General features: G+C 50.2%; 2 pseudogenes; one reads left to right on the top strand and one right to left on the bottom strand.

The window, feature by feature from the left end:
- The first annotated feature begins 7,683 nt into the window (after window positions 1–7,683).
- LOC149326637 (uncharacterized) lies at window positions 7,684–8,791 on the top strand (annotated as a pseudogene).
- Window positions 8,792–10,729: 1,938 nt separating this feature from the next.
- LOC149326636 (uncharacterized) lies at window positions 10,730–12,557 on the bottom strand (annotated as a pseudogene).
- Between the last annotated feature and the right edge of the window lie 5,582 nt (window positions 12,558–18,139).

The following is an 18,139-nucleotide window of genomic DNA, read 5'->3' as shown; positions in this document are numbered from 1 at the left end:
ATAGCGTCGGCTCCAGATGTTTTTCAACGAGCTATGCACGGAGTAGTAGAAGGCCTTACTGGTGTAGCCGTTGTTATGGACGACATTTTAGTCTGGGGAAACACTCGCGAGGAGCACGACAGCAACCTGAGTAATTTGCTGACGCGGTGCAGAGAACACAACTTGAAGCTTAACCGAAAAAAGTGTCATTTCTTGCAGTCCAAAGTGCGTTACATGGGCCATGTACTCACCAGAGATGGACTCTGCCTGGACCCTGGGAGGGTGGAAGACATCCTACAAGTGCCAGCGCCAAAAAATCGTAAGGAGCTTCAAGTTTTTCTGGGCATGGTCAACTTTGTGGCGCGCTTCGTGCCCAACATGTCCACTTTGTCTGCCCCACTTAGAGAGCTGTTAAAGAAAGACATAGCGTGGATTTGGTCAGACGAACAGGAAAATTGTTTTAAACAGCTCCGGGCAAGTCTTATAAAGGCACCAGTCCTGGCATACTTTCAGCAGGACCAACCCGTGGTACTGTCGGTTGATGCCAGCCAGTACGGTGTTGGGGCCGTACTCTTGCAAAACGTACGGCCGGTCGCGTACTCGTTCCGTTCGCTAACCGGAGCCCAACAGCGGTACGCGCAAATTGAAAAGGAAACTTTGGCAATAGTCCATGGCTGTACAAAGTTTCAAGATTACATATTTGGTCAACCAGAAGTAACGGTTGAATCAGATCACAGGCCATTGGAAATGATATTCAAGAAGGCATTGTGCGAATGTCCGATACGCCTCCAGCGCATGAGGCTAGTGCTTCAAAAGTACCCAATCACAGTCAAGTACAAGCCAGGAAAAGAACTGCTGTTTGCTGATGCCTTGTCATGTTTTCCAAATAAGGTGGAACTGCAAGAAGAAACTGAGCAGTTTCAGGTTAATATTGTTTCTGCTCTGCCCATTGCAGACGATAGACTGCGAAGCATCCGGGATGAAACCAAGAACGATTCACTGATGTCGCAGTTGCTTTTCTATTCGAGTACACAATGGCCCGAGGACAGGTTACAAGTTCCGGATACCTTGCGCCCTTTTTGGGCCTACCGCGACGAACTGCACGTCGAGGACGGTCTGCTGCTTCGGAGCAACAAGTTGGTCATCCCGGCAGCCAAGCGCCCGGAGGTCCTCACCTTACTACACGCAGCACACGGGGGAGAGGAGAAAATGAAGGCGAGGGCACGGCAGGTAATGTTCTGGCCTAATATGAATGCGGACATTCGGGCACTTGCGAAAGCTTGCCCAGTGTGTCAAAAACACAAAAACAGAAATGCAAAGCTTCCCATGATCAGTCATCCGGTGCCCAGCTTGCCTTGGCAGTCTGTTGGTACGGACTTGTTCTACTACGGCGGCGCCCAGTACCTGCTGATAGTGGATTTTTACTCTTCTTTTTTCGAAATCCGAAAGCTCCCCCACACAACAGCGCAAGCGGTCATCGAAGCATGCATGGAAGTTTTCGAAACACACGGGATCCCTGTCAACATCTGCAGCGATAACGGGCCCCCGTTCAGCAGTGCAAAGTTCCGGTTGTTCACGTTGTGGGTTTCTAAGTGGACATAGGCCACCACCCACCGCGGGTTCGAGCTTCGCGCGAGCCAAGGGCCCCGATCAGCCGTCACCACACACACACTGGGACACCGCTGCAGCGCACTCAACCTCCGCTGGGAGGAGATCGATTCGCCGCAAAGAAATAGGCCTCCAAGTTCACAAAGGAGACGTTTATTCACGTCGTCCTCCAGCAGGTACACAAACACTCAATAGTCACCCCGTCCCGGGGGCGCGCGAGGAGCAAGGCTCCGCTGCGCGCACGAAGCGACTCGAGTAATGCGCGCCGCTAGCACGCCGCTGCAGGAGAATGTCCCCGCGGCCGTGCTGTGATCTCTCTATCGTGTCGACCGTTGGGCCGGTTGCGAGAGAGAGTGGGCAATCAACGCAAGGTACGCCTGTCGGAGGTCGCTGGATCCCGCTGGACAGGCTCGAGCCGCCGCAGGTCAGAGGACACGTGCGGGCGAGCTCGAGTAAGCACTGATCCGAACGGCAAAGGCCGGCACGGACAAAACAGTAACGTACGCACCTTACGCTGTCTCGGAGGGATCTCTCCCTCGGGCCCCGCTCGGACGGTCGCGGGATGCGCGGCCGCCAAAACGGGTCCCGGATTCCCGCCAAAAGGCGCCAATGGCAAAGGCCCTTGGGGAGCCGGGGCGGAGCTGTGGCTAAATGACAGTGATTAGTCACCCAGCCGCCTCTCCACCGCCTGAGGCGGGAGCAAGGGAAAGAGGAGAAACAACGCGGGAGGCCGGCACAGCCGCGCAAAGGCGACGGCGGAAAGCCAGGATTCCCACAACGTCTTACTTTCACATCAACCATGTCACATCCAGCCCCTACTATCCACGTGGGAATGGCATGGCCGAGCGTGCCGTTCAAGAGGCAAAAAAGTTGCTTAAAAAATGCTGTTTTGGCACCTTTGAATTTTGCAGTGCTATGCTGGAGTGGAGGGACTCGCCGAGAGACGACCTCCTGCAATCCCCAGCCGAAAGATTGATGGGCCGCCGCACCAGAACGAGGCTGCCGGTACTGGACTGTCATCTCGAGCCAAAGACTATTCCTACTGCAGATGTCCGAACTCGTCTAGAGGACATCAGGACAAGGCAGCAGAAGTACTACAACAGGTCTGCTAGACATCTGCCAGAGCTTCACAGAGGGTCTACAGTGTCTGTCTATGACACTTTGCAGAGAACATGGGCTCCAGCAGTAGTTGTAGGCACGGCAAGCACGCCGCGATCCTACATAATGGATACCAGCGCAGGATATCTGCGTCGCACAAGAGAGCATGTAAGAACTACCAAAGAAGAAATGCAAGACCCTCCCTCCGAGACGGAGCCACCACGCGACGCTTCGACTAGTCAAGCAACACCTGCCGACGGGCTTCGCAGAAGCAGCCGGCAGCGTAGGGAGCCTCAACGTTATCCCTTGCCGGAACGGGGAACTTAATCGCCTATTTAATTTTTTTTTCTACTCTCTCCTTCCGTACTTTTTTTTCGATGAAGAGAAGATGTGGCAGAGTGCATCGTCATCGGCACGCGTCAACAAGACGAGCACTGCGCATGTCTGAGCTGAACAGCTGCCTGTATAAATACCGGAGCACTTCCTAATAAACATTCATTCCTTGTTCCCACATGCTTGCGTGTTACAAGGTGTATCTGAAAAAAAATAAATTTTAGTAATGAATAAAATTGTGGACAAAGCAAAACAAAGAATGAGGGATGTGACGCATCAATTTGCTTGCCAGTGTTTCGACAAGGGGAGATAAGTCCTGTTGTCAAAACATGGCAAGCAAGCTCAAGTTCCCCTCCATAGTTAACTAGGTTTCGGTCTGTGTCGAATACCGTACTCCTTTCTTCTCGTCTGCAATGATATAGATAACGGCGAATTACCTTTGTTGCAGTGATCCTCGGGAATATCTCATTCTTCCATTCGCTTCTCTCATCGACAAAGCAGCAACATCATCAGGTTGCAGAGATGCGTACAGGTCTCTCTCCCAGTCTGAGAGCCTAGGTAGGTTGAAATACAGAGAAAGTGGGAAGGCACCCCAAATTATTGCAGCTCTCTCAACATCAATGCTGCATGCTGTTAGAAGCGTTACCAAAGGGTTGGATGCAGCGCTGCATGTGTAAAAAGACAAATGGGGAGGGGGGGGGGGAGGGGCAGAGGTAGCAGTGTTATGTTAAAAGCGGAGGTATTGCATGGGGGGGGGGGGGGGCCGTTGACACGCCGCTGCGCCGAGTGCAGCTGGCCCTAGTGACGCCTTTTGCAGCTGTTTTCTCTTGGATAACTAAAATGTACCGCTGAGGTAACGAAGATTACAAAAGAACGAAGCATAAACCTGTTCGGGATGCCAACTGCTTCAAGAACTAATTTGCTGTCAGTGCGAGTTTTGACAACATGACTGTGGAACTTCCTCCTGTCCCTGTCCCACTGAAAAAGCTCTAGAGGCTGATCTGAGCAAAATGCGATAGGTGCCCTACTGAAAAAAGTTTTATGAGGCAATAAACTCATACAGTTTATCATACAAATATCATAGAGTTCTCAAACAAATCACGTAAAATTATCATTCAAATGTCATTCATTTCTTTGAAATCATACAGTCATCATTGAGATATCATAGAATATCATACGAATTGCATAGATGGTATGATAATCAATGATATCTCTATGATGACTGTATGATTTCACAGAAATGAATGACATTTGAATGATAATTTTATGTGATTCGTATGATAAGTCTATGACATTTGTATGATAAACTGTATGAGTTTATTGCCTCATAAAACTTTTTTCAGTAGGGTGTGAAAGCCGATTCTTCAATAGTGCCGGCTTCTGCACGAAGCATATCTGTTAGCGGGCATTCGATGCCACCAAAAAACTGCAGCACATGTGTGACTGGAAAGCTTTGGGCACGCACTGAAAAATTATAAAAAAAAACAGCATCAGGAGCGTTTGCAGAGGATTGTGTTATTTCTTGACGCCTCTGGTAAAGCTTCCACGTTTGATTACAGGGATAAACAAAGCTCCAAAAACTCACCTCTCACTTTTTGGGTGCGCCAACTGTCGAATGCTTGGGGTACACTTTTTTTGCCGATGGAACGCGCCAGGATCTAGCCGCGCTGGTCCTCGATTCTCCCGTAGTGTTTTGTACGAACAGCGCGACAGCCGCCGCATACTTACACTTCCCCGCGACACCGGCACGACAGTCGCAACGTGCTGCGATGATTCTCCTGCTGTTGTCAATCTGAAATAACAATGAGAGATGTGAGCCAGAAAAAATGGCTGAGGCTTAACTTGGTTAACCCTGGTCAGATGCGAAGCATATTGATGGCTAGGCTTGTTAATACATGGCTTTCCTTGGTTGAATACTCGATCATTTTAATACAACCACTAGAAGCCTTCGTCGTGGGGGAAGACAACGGCATGGCTACAGCGGAACGCCGACTAACCCCGAGACGCGCGTTGGGTGGGCGCCTGGATTGCCACGGAAGCCGCGTCCGCCTGCCCGGCGGAGCGAGCGTTTCACCTACACCGAGTGTGAACGCGCGTTCGAAATGCGCGGGAATGCCGCTCGAGGACATTCCGGTGTCTGGGCGATGGCATCGTGCTCCTTCTCCCAGCGCGTGACGGCGATCTGTCGTGACGTCATGTGTCACGTGGTATGTCACGTGGTGTGTCGTCACTGTACCACGTGGTCTGCACGGCGTGCAACCACAGCGACGGCGCGAGGTGGACCCTCATCTTCCTCTGTCGTGACGTCATGTGTCACGTGGTGTGCACGGCGCGTAACCACGGCGAAGGGCTGTAGTGTACCTCTAGTAATATGCTTCGCATAAAATACAAGCGATGAACAGACGTAGCTTACCTCGATCTCCACGCTCTTCGGCGGCGCGTTGATTTTAGTCTGCGCCATGCATTTCCCCCTTATTTCGGAGCCGCTTGAAAGCACGAGCTCTTTCACGTTGTGCACGTGACCGGCTTCACACAAAAGCTCGCCCTTTTTCAAGTTCGCTCCTCGGAAGAAGGAATTCAAATCGTCCAAATCGCGAAATGCCGCCGATATAACTATCGGCACGCTTTCCACCGCCATTCTACCAGCCTCGCGCAAGGCTGCCATGCCGTCTGCTACGGCGGAGCAATCCTGCGATATGTTCCCCGCCTGCCCGCTAGATGGCGCTGGTTGTTCAGCGATCGTGGCGGCTCCTGACGACTGCCGGTTTTGGTTGGAAAACATGAGCCGGCCGTGCATTCCTGCGCCGTAGTGCGGCGACCGATGTGAGCTCCTTGCGTTGCTTTTGCAGCGTGCATCAAAATGCCAGCTCACTGCGTGGCGCACGGTTGTACGAATTACTTTATTGAGAAAGGAAGCACGAAGTTCTACAGGTTCCCGTCCGCGAGGCTACGTGCCGAAAAAAGAGCGGCGTGGACAGCGGCTGTGAGAAGACAGAATGCAGACGGCCCGCCATGGGAGCCGAACGAACATTCTCGGATCTGCAGCTGGCACGTTATAACAGGTACGGCACTTTTGAGCACTTGTATGTAGGTTTGTACGATTAGGAACCGCGTTCAATGAAGGACAGCCGTCGGAATTCGAGAACCATCCTGACTTCGTGCCAAGTGTGTTCAACTACGTTAGGAGTCCCGGTGACGCTGCTGTGCGTCGTCATAGCCGATGGCTGAAACGACAGAAAGGTAAGCGCTACTTTTTCTGTTGATTTCTTGCGGGGACCATAAATACCAACGCAGAAATGAGGAGCCCATGCAATGCGTCATTCGCGTCTCATATTTTGTGGTCGCTTTCATCATCAGTAAGATGAGCCTGTAAACGCTTGTCATTGTTCGCAGCGGCCAGCGAAGTGCGGCCGGCAGCGGTTGCGTGGCCTGACGCCGAAAGCCGTGCTACGCTATAGCATAGGGCATGAGCAACTTCGAGGTGTAGATTTATTACCCAGTCGATAAATATTGGCAATGCTACCCGCGATTACGAAATGCTTTTATATTACAAATTTTTCAGAATTGTGAACGCCGCATCAATGCCTTTACTGATATATTTTCACTGTATTTCTTTTACCTACAATATGTGGCTGCTGTGAATGACTCAACCTCATTGCTTGTATTGAGCATATGTTCACTGCATAACCGCTGTTTCATGGTAACAGACAAACTTCAAACGCCAGCGCGTGCAGCAAAAAGATGTGTAGCTGCTCCTGATGATACGGCAGAGTTTCAGCAGCCAGCTAATGGTGAGCTTGCGTGTACTTTCCAGACTGCAACGCTCTTCTGAGCTTTTGCCCATACCGTGTTGTGAACACTGCAGCTGCTTGTTGCACCTGGCCTTGCTCCTGCTGCAATATGCTCACAGAGCACAATTAGTGCTATGCACTAAGGGTTTCTCCAGCTTCTGAGTGCCAGATGTGGTTGCTTTCAGGGAATCCTGACATGGACACAAGTGCGGCGCAGGACAACAGAGCAGACGAGGACTACAGTTGCCTGCAAATCGTGAGTTTTCACATGACTGGTCAGTCGTTGCTGTTCTTGTGGGTCTGTGCTGGACAGAGAAGCTTCCCGGGTTTTTCCAGGTTCTGAGTGCTAGCCGTTGTCTTGCCCGCAGAAAATCCTGACATGGCCGCAAGTTCTGCTCAGGACGTCAAAATGGCTGAGGAGGACACAATAGAGTTCCAGCAGCCTGAAAATGGTGAGTTTGCACGTGCTTTGCTGAGTGAAATGCTCTTTGAGCTTTTGCTCACACCATGGTTCGAATGCTGCGGCTGCTTGCTGCAGCTAGCCTGCTTCTGCCGTGAGGAACTCAACTAGAGATCAATTATAGAGCTCTTTTGCTAGAGAGTATGAGTAGTGTGTTGTAGTATGCTTGCAGAGGGAGCTCTAATGTGCGCTTTTTTTTCTGTGCTGCTTGCAGGTATCACAGAGCACACCTGGCCAGATTGCTGCTGTCAAGTCTGCGCAGTTAACAGGTTGAAGGACTTGGAGAAGACAGTAGGATAGTCACAGAAGGTAATTCTCCGATTGCAGAAGCAAAATGTGAAGCTTGAGATGCGGCTAGATGCAGCCATGTAGAATTTCCTCTCCTTGAGTATGCTTGACACTCAGAAGAAGTGTATGTATTACACTGGGCTGCCAAATGTTGAGGTTTTCAACACTTTGTTAGAATATTTTGCACCGCGTGCCAAGGAAATGCTGTGCTGGGGCTCTGATAAGAAGCAGAAGGATGAACACCGTGGCAATCGAAAACAAAGTTATCTGGCCAAAGAGTTTTTGTCGGTTTTATTACGGCTCAGGACAGGTATGCAAGGTCAAGAACTGTCTCGGAATTTCCTCATCTCGGAAAGTCAAGTTAGCCGCACTTTCTCCACTTAGGCACCTGACAACCTTCCCAACTCGAGAAGATTTAGGTTTGGTTTGGTTTGGTTTATGGGGTTTAACGTCCCAAAGCGACTAAGGCTATGAGAGACGCCGTAGTGGAGGGCTCCGGAAATTTCGACCACCTGGGGTTCTTTAACGTGCACTGACATCGCACAGTACACGGGCCTCTAGAATTTCTCCTCCAAAGAAATTCCAGCCGCCGCGGCCGGGATCGAACCCACGTCTTTCGGGTCAGTAGCCGAGCACCATAGCCACTGAGCCACCGCGGCGGCCAGAAGATTTAGGACCCCACCTGCCGAACTCCTTCAATGATTTTCCCGACACTCGTCTTGTCCTTGATTCCACGGAGGCCAGAATACAGCGGCCCTCAGCAATGAATGCAGAACGCCAAACGTTCTCTACGTACAAACCCTACAACACCTGTAAGGGGCTTATTGGCTGTGCACCAGACGGGTACATTTCACATGTGTCGCGTCTGTGGGGTGGTTCTAGCTCTGATAAAGCCATTCTCGAAACCAGCGGTCTTCTTGACATGCTGGATGCAGGTGACGCTATAATGGTGGACAAAGGCTTCACGTTCCCATACTTGCCACCAGTTATAAAAGTTTATCGGGCTCCATTGCGTGAGTCGCACCAAAAACAGATGCCGGCAAAAGCAGTAGATGAAACCAGGCGCATTGCTTCTGCAAATGTCCACGTTGAAAGAGCCATTGCAAGAGTCAAAGGATTTCATATATTGGACAGGCCCTTTCCGATCTCAATGATTGATATTGCTGAGCTGGTTTTTGAAGTGTGCTGCCTCTTGAGCAATTTCAGGGTTCCAATGATAAGAGAGACAGATTGATATGAGCACAAGTTGTCTGTAGGCTGAAGCTGGCAGTTAAAAATGGTTTGGTTTGGTTTATGGGGGTTTAACGTCCCAAAGCGACTCAGGCTATGAGAGACGCCATAGTTAAAAAATATGAAGGACATAATCGGCTAAAGCTCACAAAGTGAAAAAGGGAAGTGGAAGCCTCAGCCTCGGGCTGCTTGCCAACGTTTCGACAAGACGACTTGCCTCCTCTTGTCGGAACGTTGGCAAGCACACCGAGGCTTTCCCCTCCGTTGTTCACTTTGCGAGTGTCGAGGAGCCTTCTGCCTGCCCTCTCTCGGCCACAGATCTCACAAAGTAAGGGAACAATGCTTTGGTGGCTGCAGGTGATGCAACAACCGAAATCTGTCTCTTGTTGGAACGCAACACGCTTTCTGCCAATTTATTGATGTAACCAAGGAAACCGTTGCGCTGAAATTTTATACGCATATTATAGTCACCCTTGTGCTCACCCTTGTGCTGTTCGAGAACCTTATGCTGTTGAAATTAATCTCGAGCTTTCCAATACATCTTGTAGCTATAAGCCACATCAAACCCCACACATACCTTCAGTCTTAAAACGTAATGCAGCAGGCTGTCTGCCTTTGCTGTGCTGTTCCCGACCATATTTGGTGTAAAAAAAAAATTGGAGGATGCTTAAGGTTCGTCTTTGATAGTGGAATGCGACAGCGTGTTGCAGCGCTGCCAGGGTATTACTCACGTATACATCAGTAGACAAACATTTCACGAAGTCAAAGACCACAACGCATTCACTAGGTCCCCTTTTATTACTTTTATTTTTATTATTTTATTTTTTTATTTTCACAATACTGCAGACCCTCATTTGGGTTCAGGCAGGGAGGGCAGAAAAATACATTCACACAACAGTGTAGCACACATACAATCTAAAATAGCTCACAAAGTGCGTTGTCAAAATCAACAGCCGATATCACTTGTAGAGGCAGGGCGTTCCATTCGTCAATAGTTCTCGGAAAAAAAAGAAAATTTAAAAGCGTTAGTTTGCGCGAAGTATGGTGCTAAAGTGTGATTATGATGACGTCGAGTTCTACGCGTTTCGGAAAACTGCACATAGGGGGCTGGAGAGATGCCTAGTTTTCCGTGGATTAGTTGGTGAAGACGCAAGTTAGGCGGGCTATCTTGCGTCTGACGTGGAGAGGTTTAATATTATTTGCTGCCATTAACGATGATGGGGAATCAGCTCTGTTGTACTTATTAAGTATAAAACGTGCTGCGCGCCTCTGTATTTTTTCTAATTCTCTTGTCTTTTTTTGCATGTGGGTCCCTATGAGCCTATGAACCAATGAGCCTATGTAGGGTGTTTGTAATAAAGAAAAAAAGCCTATGTAGGGTGTTCTGCGCATGTTCGCCTCGCAATCTGAAAGACCTAGATTCGATTCCTCGTATCTCCACAATTTTTTTTATTTTTTTTTTTATTTGGAGGTTACAAAGCCGAGACCGGCTTTTCCGCGTCACGAGCTCCTTAACGCTGCCGCATTAAAAACCTCCCAGCTTCTTCAAGCAAAGCACGCAAATAAAGTGCTCGAGACATGAAGTTTTGTTATTAATTTACAAAACTGCTGGTCTCCATTTAGACCAAAGCATGTGGGGAGTCAGTACAGTAGGAAGTCCAGAATAGTTAGTTGCATCACAAACGCTGGAATAAAGTGAACTACCCAATATTTTACAGCTACAAGTTTCCGGGTTAGCAAAAAACGTAAAAGATCAGAGCAGTTGAAAAAGAAGGCTCGAGTGCATCAGTTCGAACAGCATGGTCGGACACACGCTTGTGCCACGACTCTGAGGAGACATTTTGACAGTTTTATATTGCAACTGTTGTGACTGAAAAATAAAAGTGCAAGATGAAATTCTTGTGCCCTAGATGAGAATGATAACAGATGATGGTCTAATGTTTTACTTTACTTTCTTTATTTTGACACGCAGACCTTCAAGAGGTGTGCACACGTAAAACCCCTCTCTGAATTTGCTGTGTGACACATACGTGCCGGATGTGAAAAGCCGTCCAAGCCCCTCGTTGTCAAAAGCTCTCGTATTAATGCATGCTTGCTGAAGTGTATCCGCTCTACATGTAGGAATGGTGGGTCTTCTGGAGTGTCTCCCTCAAAACAATGACAAGGTCGCACCAATTACGGCCCGTAACTGCCATCTGGCCTTGAATCTGGTAGAAATAGGCATGGTCCCGCTTCAGCTCCGCACCTTCTTCAGTTAGCCTACAACAGAAGGTTTTGTTTAGGCAGGCTTCTTCGCATGACATACCTTTTTTTTTCATAAGGGGCATTTAACATCAAGAAGGCCTTCTTATCTATTATCTGGTGAAGCAGCTAGGAAGGGCTACTGGCTATGGACATGAAGGCCAGTTTCCTGGACTGCTACAGTCAAATCTTCAGCGTGCTGCAGCTTCACATAAGCCTCTACAGCATCTGCCTCATGCTCTCTGCCATATACAGTTGCTTCAGACGTGGCTCTATTAGAAGGGCATAGCAGTCTCTTTAGCAAACCATCTGGCTTGGTACAACGGCAGATCCTTTTGTAGAGCGACGCTGTTAGCCGGCCAGCCCGGGCTTCATGCCATTTCTTGTTGGCTGCTTGGCCGACCGTTTCATTGCACATCTCATCCCTCTCTTCTTGGCTCAGTGGCTTGAGCGTCTGCATGTATGACTGCACCTCAGTCGCTGAAGGCTCGCTCCAGAGGTCAGCGCTGTCTTCGATACGTTTCATTTTGTTGCATAGTGGCCTTGCCTTGGCTTTATCGGTGGGACACAGGTACCGAAGGGCTTGCAGGTCTGGACAGAAGGATGCTAGCTTTTTGCTGAGTGACTCAATTTCGTGGTGACTAGGAAGTGGTGTAATGGGGCAGGGGTCGTAATCACGCTTCCTCTTCCAATGTGGAGGCTTAAGGAAGTGCTTTTGGAATTTTATTTCGCCCAAAGGCTTCCTTGGAGCTGTCTTTTTCGCTGCAAGTGAAGAAAAAATAGGCTACTTCAGTTGTGCAACAAAATTAATTTGCATAAACATAGCTGTTCAATATATGAGAAATGAGTTTGTGTGTGCTATGTTTTCTAGGGAGCAAACAATGTAACACTGTTAAATAAATTGTCATCAATGCGTAAGCAATCACGCAACTGTGCCGGGACTTCCTGTAGTTGTACATTTTTTGAAGGAAGCAATGGCATGTGAACTCATGAAACAATGTGCCTTGTAGCAGTGGTCTGCTGGTTTCAGCATCCACCTTATTACAGAACACCTTTGGGTTCAATCTCCAGTGCTGCCATTCGTGTACGGATGAGACCAAGTTAACACCCCTCCCCTCCCCCTCCCTTTTTCTGGTGCTCAGTTTCTTTGAGGTGAAATGCATCTAAAACTGGTCTTTGACCCCACATTGAGTAAACCAGTTTACGTGCACACTTTAGCCATGCTGCCCTTGTGTCGCTGAAATTTATTGGGATCACAATATGCATGCACTAAGCATTTTATAGTTACGAACCTAGTTGAAACACAAAGCTCTTAGTGTACAGCAAGAACGGCAACATAGCAGTGTTGGAGATGTGAGTAGGTGTGAGTAGGTACCGTCTTGCCGGCATGTTGCGTCCACGATGCTCGTCAATAAAAGGTCGGTTAGGCGAGAAGAGGGAGGAACACAAAAAAAGGGCCGAAGAGAGCACTTACTTCTTCAGGCACGAGCCCCTTGCGGATGCAGAAAGCGTACCGTCTTGCCCGGCATGTTGCGTCCACGATGCTCGTCAATAAAAGGTCGGTTAGGCGAGAAGAGGGAGGAACACCGAAGAAAGGGCCGAAGAGAGCACTTACTTCTTCAGGCACGAGCCCCTTGCGGATGCAGAAAGCGTACCGTCTTGCCCGGCATGTTGCGTCCACGATGCTCGTCAATAAAAGGTCGGTTAGTCGAGAAGAGGGAGGAACACGAAAGAAAGAGCCGAAGAGAGCACTTACTTCTTCAGGCACGAGCCCCTTGCGGATGCAGAAAGCGTACCGTCTTGCCCGGCATGTTGCGTCCACGATGCTCGTCAATAAAAGGTCGGTTAGGCGAGAAGAGGGAGGAACACGAAAGAAAGGGCCGAAGAGAGCACTTACTTCTTCAGGCACGAGCCCCTTGCGGATGCAGAAAACGTACCGTCTTGCCCGGCATGTTGCGTCCATGATGCTCGTCAATAAAAGGTCGGTTAGGCGAGAAGACGGAGGAACACGAAAGAAAGGGCCGAAGAGAGCACTTACTTCTTCAGGCACGAGCCCCTTGCGGATGCAGAGAGCGTACCGTCTTGCCCGGCATGTTGCATCCGCGATGCTCGTCAATAAAAGGTCGGTTAGGCGAGAAGAGGGAGGAACACAGAAGAAAGGGCCGAAGAGAGCACTTACTTCTTCAGGCACGAGCCCCTTGCGGATGCAGAAAGCGTACCGTCTTGCCCGGCATGTTGCGTCCACGATGCTCGTCAATAAAAGGTCGGTTAGGCGAGAAGAGGGAGGAACACGAAAGAAAGGGCCGAAGAGAGCACTTACTTCTTCAGGCACGAGCCACTTGCGGATGTAGAAAGCGTACCGTCTTGCCCGGCATGTTGCGTCCACGATGCTCGTCAATAAAAGGTCAGTTAGGCGAGAAGAGGGAGGAACACGAAAGAAAGGGCCGAAGAGAGCACTTACTTCTTCAGGCACGAGCCCCTTGCGGATGCAGAAAGCGTACCGTCTTGCCCGGTATGTTGCGTCCACGATGCAAGTCAATAAAAGGTCGGTTAGGCGAGAAGAGGGAGGAACACAGAAGAAAGGGCCGAAGAGAGCACTTACTTCTTCAGGCACGAGCCCCTTGCGGATGCAGAAAGCGTACCGTCTTGCCCGGCATGTTGCGTCCACGATACTCGTCAATAAAAGGTCGGTTAGGCGAGAAGAGGGAGGAACACAAAAGAAAGGGCCGAAGAGAGCACTTACTTCTTCAGGCACGAGCCCCTTGCGGATGCAGAAAGCGTACCGTCTTGCCCGGCATGTTGCGTCCACGATGCTCGTCAATAAAAGGTCGGTTAGGCGAGAAGAGGGAGGAACACGAAAGAAAGGGCCGAAGAGAGCACTTACTTCTTCAGGCACGAGCCCCTTGCGGATGCAGAAAGCGTACCGTCTTGCCCGGCATGTTGCGTCCACGATGCTCGTCAATAAAAGGTCGGTTAGGCGAGAAGAGGGAGGAACACGAAAGAAAGGGCCGAGGAGAGCACTTGCTTCTTCAGGCACGAGCCCCTTGCGGATGCAGAAAGCGTACCGTCTTGCCCGGCATGTTGCGTCCACGATGCTCGTCAATAAAAGGTCGGTTAGGCGAGAAGAGGGAGGAACACGAAAGAAAGGGCCGAAGAGAGCACTTACTTCTTCAGGCACGAGCCCCTTGCGGATGCAGAAAGCGTACCGTCTTGCCCGGCATGTTGCGTCCACGATGCTCGTCAATAAAAGGTCGGTTAGGCGAGAAAAGGGAGGAACACAAAAGAAAGGGCTGAAGAGAGCACTTACTTCTTCAGGCACGAGCCCCTTGCGGATGTAGAAAGCGTACCGTCTTGCCCGGCATGTTGCGTCCGCGATGCTCGTCAATAAAAGGTCGGTTAGGCGAGAAGAGGGAGGAACACAAAAGAAAGGGCTGAAGAGAGCACTTACTTCTTCAGGCACGAGCCCCTTGCGGATGCAGAAAGCGTACCGTCTTGAACGGCATGTTGCGTCCACGATGCTCGTCAATAAAAGGTCGGTTAGGCGAGAAAAGGGAGGAACACAAAAGAAAGGGCCGAAGAGAGCACTTACTTCTTCAGACACGAGCCCCTTGCGGATGCAGAAAGCGTACCGTCTTGCCCGGCATGTTGCGTCCACGATGCTCGTCAATAAAAGGTCGGTTAGGCGAGAAGAGGGAGGAACACAGGAGAAAGGGCCGAAGAGAGCACTTACTTCTTCAGGCACGTCCCTTACGGATGCAGAAAGCGTACCGTCCTGCCCGGCATGTTGCGTCCACGATGCTCGTCAATAAAAGGTCGGTTACGCAAGAAAAGGGAGGAACACAAAAGAAAGGGCTGAAGAGAGCACTTACTTCTTCAGGCACGAGCCCCTTGCGGATGTAGAAAGCGTATCGTCTTGCCCGGCATGTTGCGTCCGCGATGCTCGTCAATAAAAGGTCGGTTAGGCGAGAAGAGGGAGGAACACCTATAGAAAGGGCTGAAGAGAGCACTTACTTCTTCAGGCACGAGCCCCTTGCGGATGTAGAAAGCGTACCGTCTTGCCCGGCATGTTGCGTCCACGATGCTCGTCAATAAAAGGTCGGTTAGGCGAGAAGAGGGAGGAACACGAAAGAATGGGCCGAAGAGAGCACTTACTTCTTCAGGCACGAGCCCCTTGCGGATGCAGAGAGCCTACCGTCTTGCCCGGCATGTTGCGTCCGCGATGCTCGTCAATAAAAGGTCGGTTAGGCGAGAAGAGGGAGGAACACAAAAGAAAGGGCTGAAGAGAGCACTTACTTCTTCAGGCACGAGCCCCTTGCGGATGCAGAAAGCGTACCGTCTTGCCCGGCATGTTGCGTCCGCGATGCTCGTCAATAAAAGGTCGGTTAGGCGAGAAGAGGGAGGAACACAAAAGAAAGGGCTGAAGAGAGCACTTACTTCTTCAGGCACGAGCCCCTTGCGGATGCAGAAAGCGTACCGTCTTGCCCGGCATGTTGCGCCCGCGATGCTCGTCAATAAAAGGTCGGTTAGGCGAGAAGAGGGAGGAACACAAAAGAAAGGGCTGAAGAGAGCACTTACTTCTTCAGGCACGAGCCCCTTGCGGATGTAGAAAGCGTACCGTCTTGCCCGGCATGTTGCGCCCGCGATGCTCGTCAATAAAAGGTCGGTTAGGCGAGAAGAGGGAGGAACACAAAAGAAAGGGCTGAAGAGAGCACTTACTTCTTCAGGCACGAGCCCCTTGCGGATGTAGAAAGCGTACCGTCTTGCCCGGCATATTGCGTCCACGATGCTCGTCAATAAAAGGTCGGTTAGGCGAGAAGAGGGAGGAACACAAAAGAAAGGGCTGAAGAGAGCACCTACTTCTTCAGGCACGAGCCCCTTGCGGAATCTAGAAAATCGAACTCGGAGGCAAAAAGAGATAAAGATCGAGTGCTGACACACCTACAGCCAAATTTCTTTATGTAGAAGGCCTCCAGACTAACACGTGCAGTTTTATCCGTGCTCTTGCCAAGAATCTTTGTGTCGTTTAATCGAGCCTCCCAACCGTTGCAGCTTATTACATGCGCAACCAAATGTGCGTACTTATCTTTCATATCTGATAAATTTCGGGCATGGTCCCCCCAACGCTCGTTGATGCAGCGGCCAGTCTAGCCGATATAATGTTTCTCACACGTTAAGGGGATAGCGTAAACCACTCCTACCGAACACTTGGTAAACTGAGTACCATGCTTCATTTGGCATCTCCGCTTTCTTGAGTCGCACATTCGGGGCACAGTTTTACTGTGGCGTGGAACAACACGAGTGTTTACCAGCGCGCGTATCGGATTCCCTGCTCCAACGCGAGGAGATGGACAGGCAGGTGCAGGATTTGATTCATCACGGCATAGTCGAGCACTCAAAGTCGCTATTGGGAGCACCGGCCCCATTGGTGGAGAAGCCAGATGGTTGCTAACGACTGGTAGTGGACTATGGCAGACTCAGTGCCATTACTCGGGTCGCATATCTCACAAGTAGACTATCACCCAGTCTTCCACGCCCTCTGGAGACTGTTTATCATCGTCTCCATCGGAGCGCCGCGTGCGCTTACAGTTCGCGGTACGCTATAGGACAAGTCCGCATTGCGACGACTGTGGCTCAGTAGAAACAGTACAACACATTCTGTTTGAATGCCTAACGTACGTTGACGGGTGTGCGTACTATGATCATTGTATCAAGTCCCTCACTCAAGTGCCAAGTGCCGCTATCAGTGGACTGTAAGCTGTCCGTTAGCCTGCTTTACGCATTAACACTTCTTTTTGCGCTCGTTGGTGCTTTTACGACCCATCTTGAGACCCGCGATAAAACGGTGGTGGATTCAACAGTAGCGGCAATTTCGACGGGTAGTTTGACCCCCAAGATGACCCCACGGCTCGGTACCAACGATCTTCGAGAAGCAACCGACGACAGGGGAAGAAAGGTTGCCCCTCGTCTGAAAAAAAAAAACCCGGAACGAATCAGAGGAAGCCGGCGCAGCTGCGGCTGCGACGTCATCAGGCCACACCTGTGTTCGATGGACGCGAGCTGACAACAGTATGGTTGCCTCGCAGTGCGACAGAGATGCGGACTTACGCTCCTCCTCGCCAGTTCCCACGTGTGGGCTCTCAACAGGTATCTTCGTTGGCTGTGACGTGTGGTGCCGGTCTTTTGTGTCACGATGAATTGCCGCCTGGTAAAAGGGCGGAGCCTTGGGCTATTTAACCTGCGACCAAAGTGAGGACGAACGCTCTGAACATTGGGTAATAGGATATTCAATTGGCTCTGAACCTTGGGTAATAGGTTCATCCATTGGCTCTGGGCCCTGGGTAAAAGGCTCATCCAGTCGCTCGACGACATGAACTCTTATTTTTGATTCCTTGCTCTTCTTTTGTAAATTTATATAAATAAGTGTCTTAATTTCTTGCCATTAAACCTGCTTGTTTTTGATATTCCCAACCTTCGAAGCTTCAGACTGTTCCTCATCCTGTACGAGCCCCCTTGGTGATGCAACATCTGGCCACGCTACCCGAGCCGTAACAACTGGTTGCCAGCGGTGGGGTGCTGCTACACGACACGTAACAACTGGTTGCCTGCGGTGGGATCCGAAGCCTAGGGATCCGAAGCCTTGGGATCCGAAGCCTGGGATCCGAAGACCCAACAACTGTGGATCAGCGATGGGAATCTGAAGCCACAAGCGAGAACAACGGTCGGCCAGCGAGAGTGCAGCTGTCTCGGGACATGATCACGTGTGTGGGTGAGTGCTTGGCTTTTCCTTTGATGTGAACCAGGTTCTAAAAGAGGGTAAAAATTTAGAACTGGTAGACACCTGTGCTTAAATCCTAGAGGTTTGGTATTTTCGCATAGTTGTTTTGGAAATAGCTGAGACTCATAACTGTCGTGCACCTACAGAGACTGCAGAAGCCGGACCTGTTGCTGTTGTGTGAGGAATAGGGGATTGAGACAAAGGGTTTGGCACGAGAACCCGTGATCATTCAGGCTCTTAATGATTTGGGGGCAGATGATGAGGAGCTCTGTGAAGCGTGGAGCCTCATCGAACAAATAAAGGAAAAAGAGCAGCTCAGACAGCAGAAGGAGCAGG

This window comes from Amblyomma mixtum, chromosome 10 (genome assembly GCF_055824585.1).
Source record: "Amblyomma mixtum isolate Tamu chromosome 10, ASM5582458v1, whole genome shotgun sequence".
In the NCBI taxonomy this organism is placed as follows: Eukaryota; Metazoa; Arthropoda; class Arachnida; order Ixodida; family Ixodidae; genus Amblyomma; species Amblyomma mixtum.
Note: the sequence above shows the minus strand (reverse complement) of the source record. Positions and strands in the feature narration are given on the sequence as shown.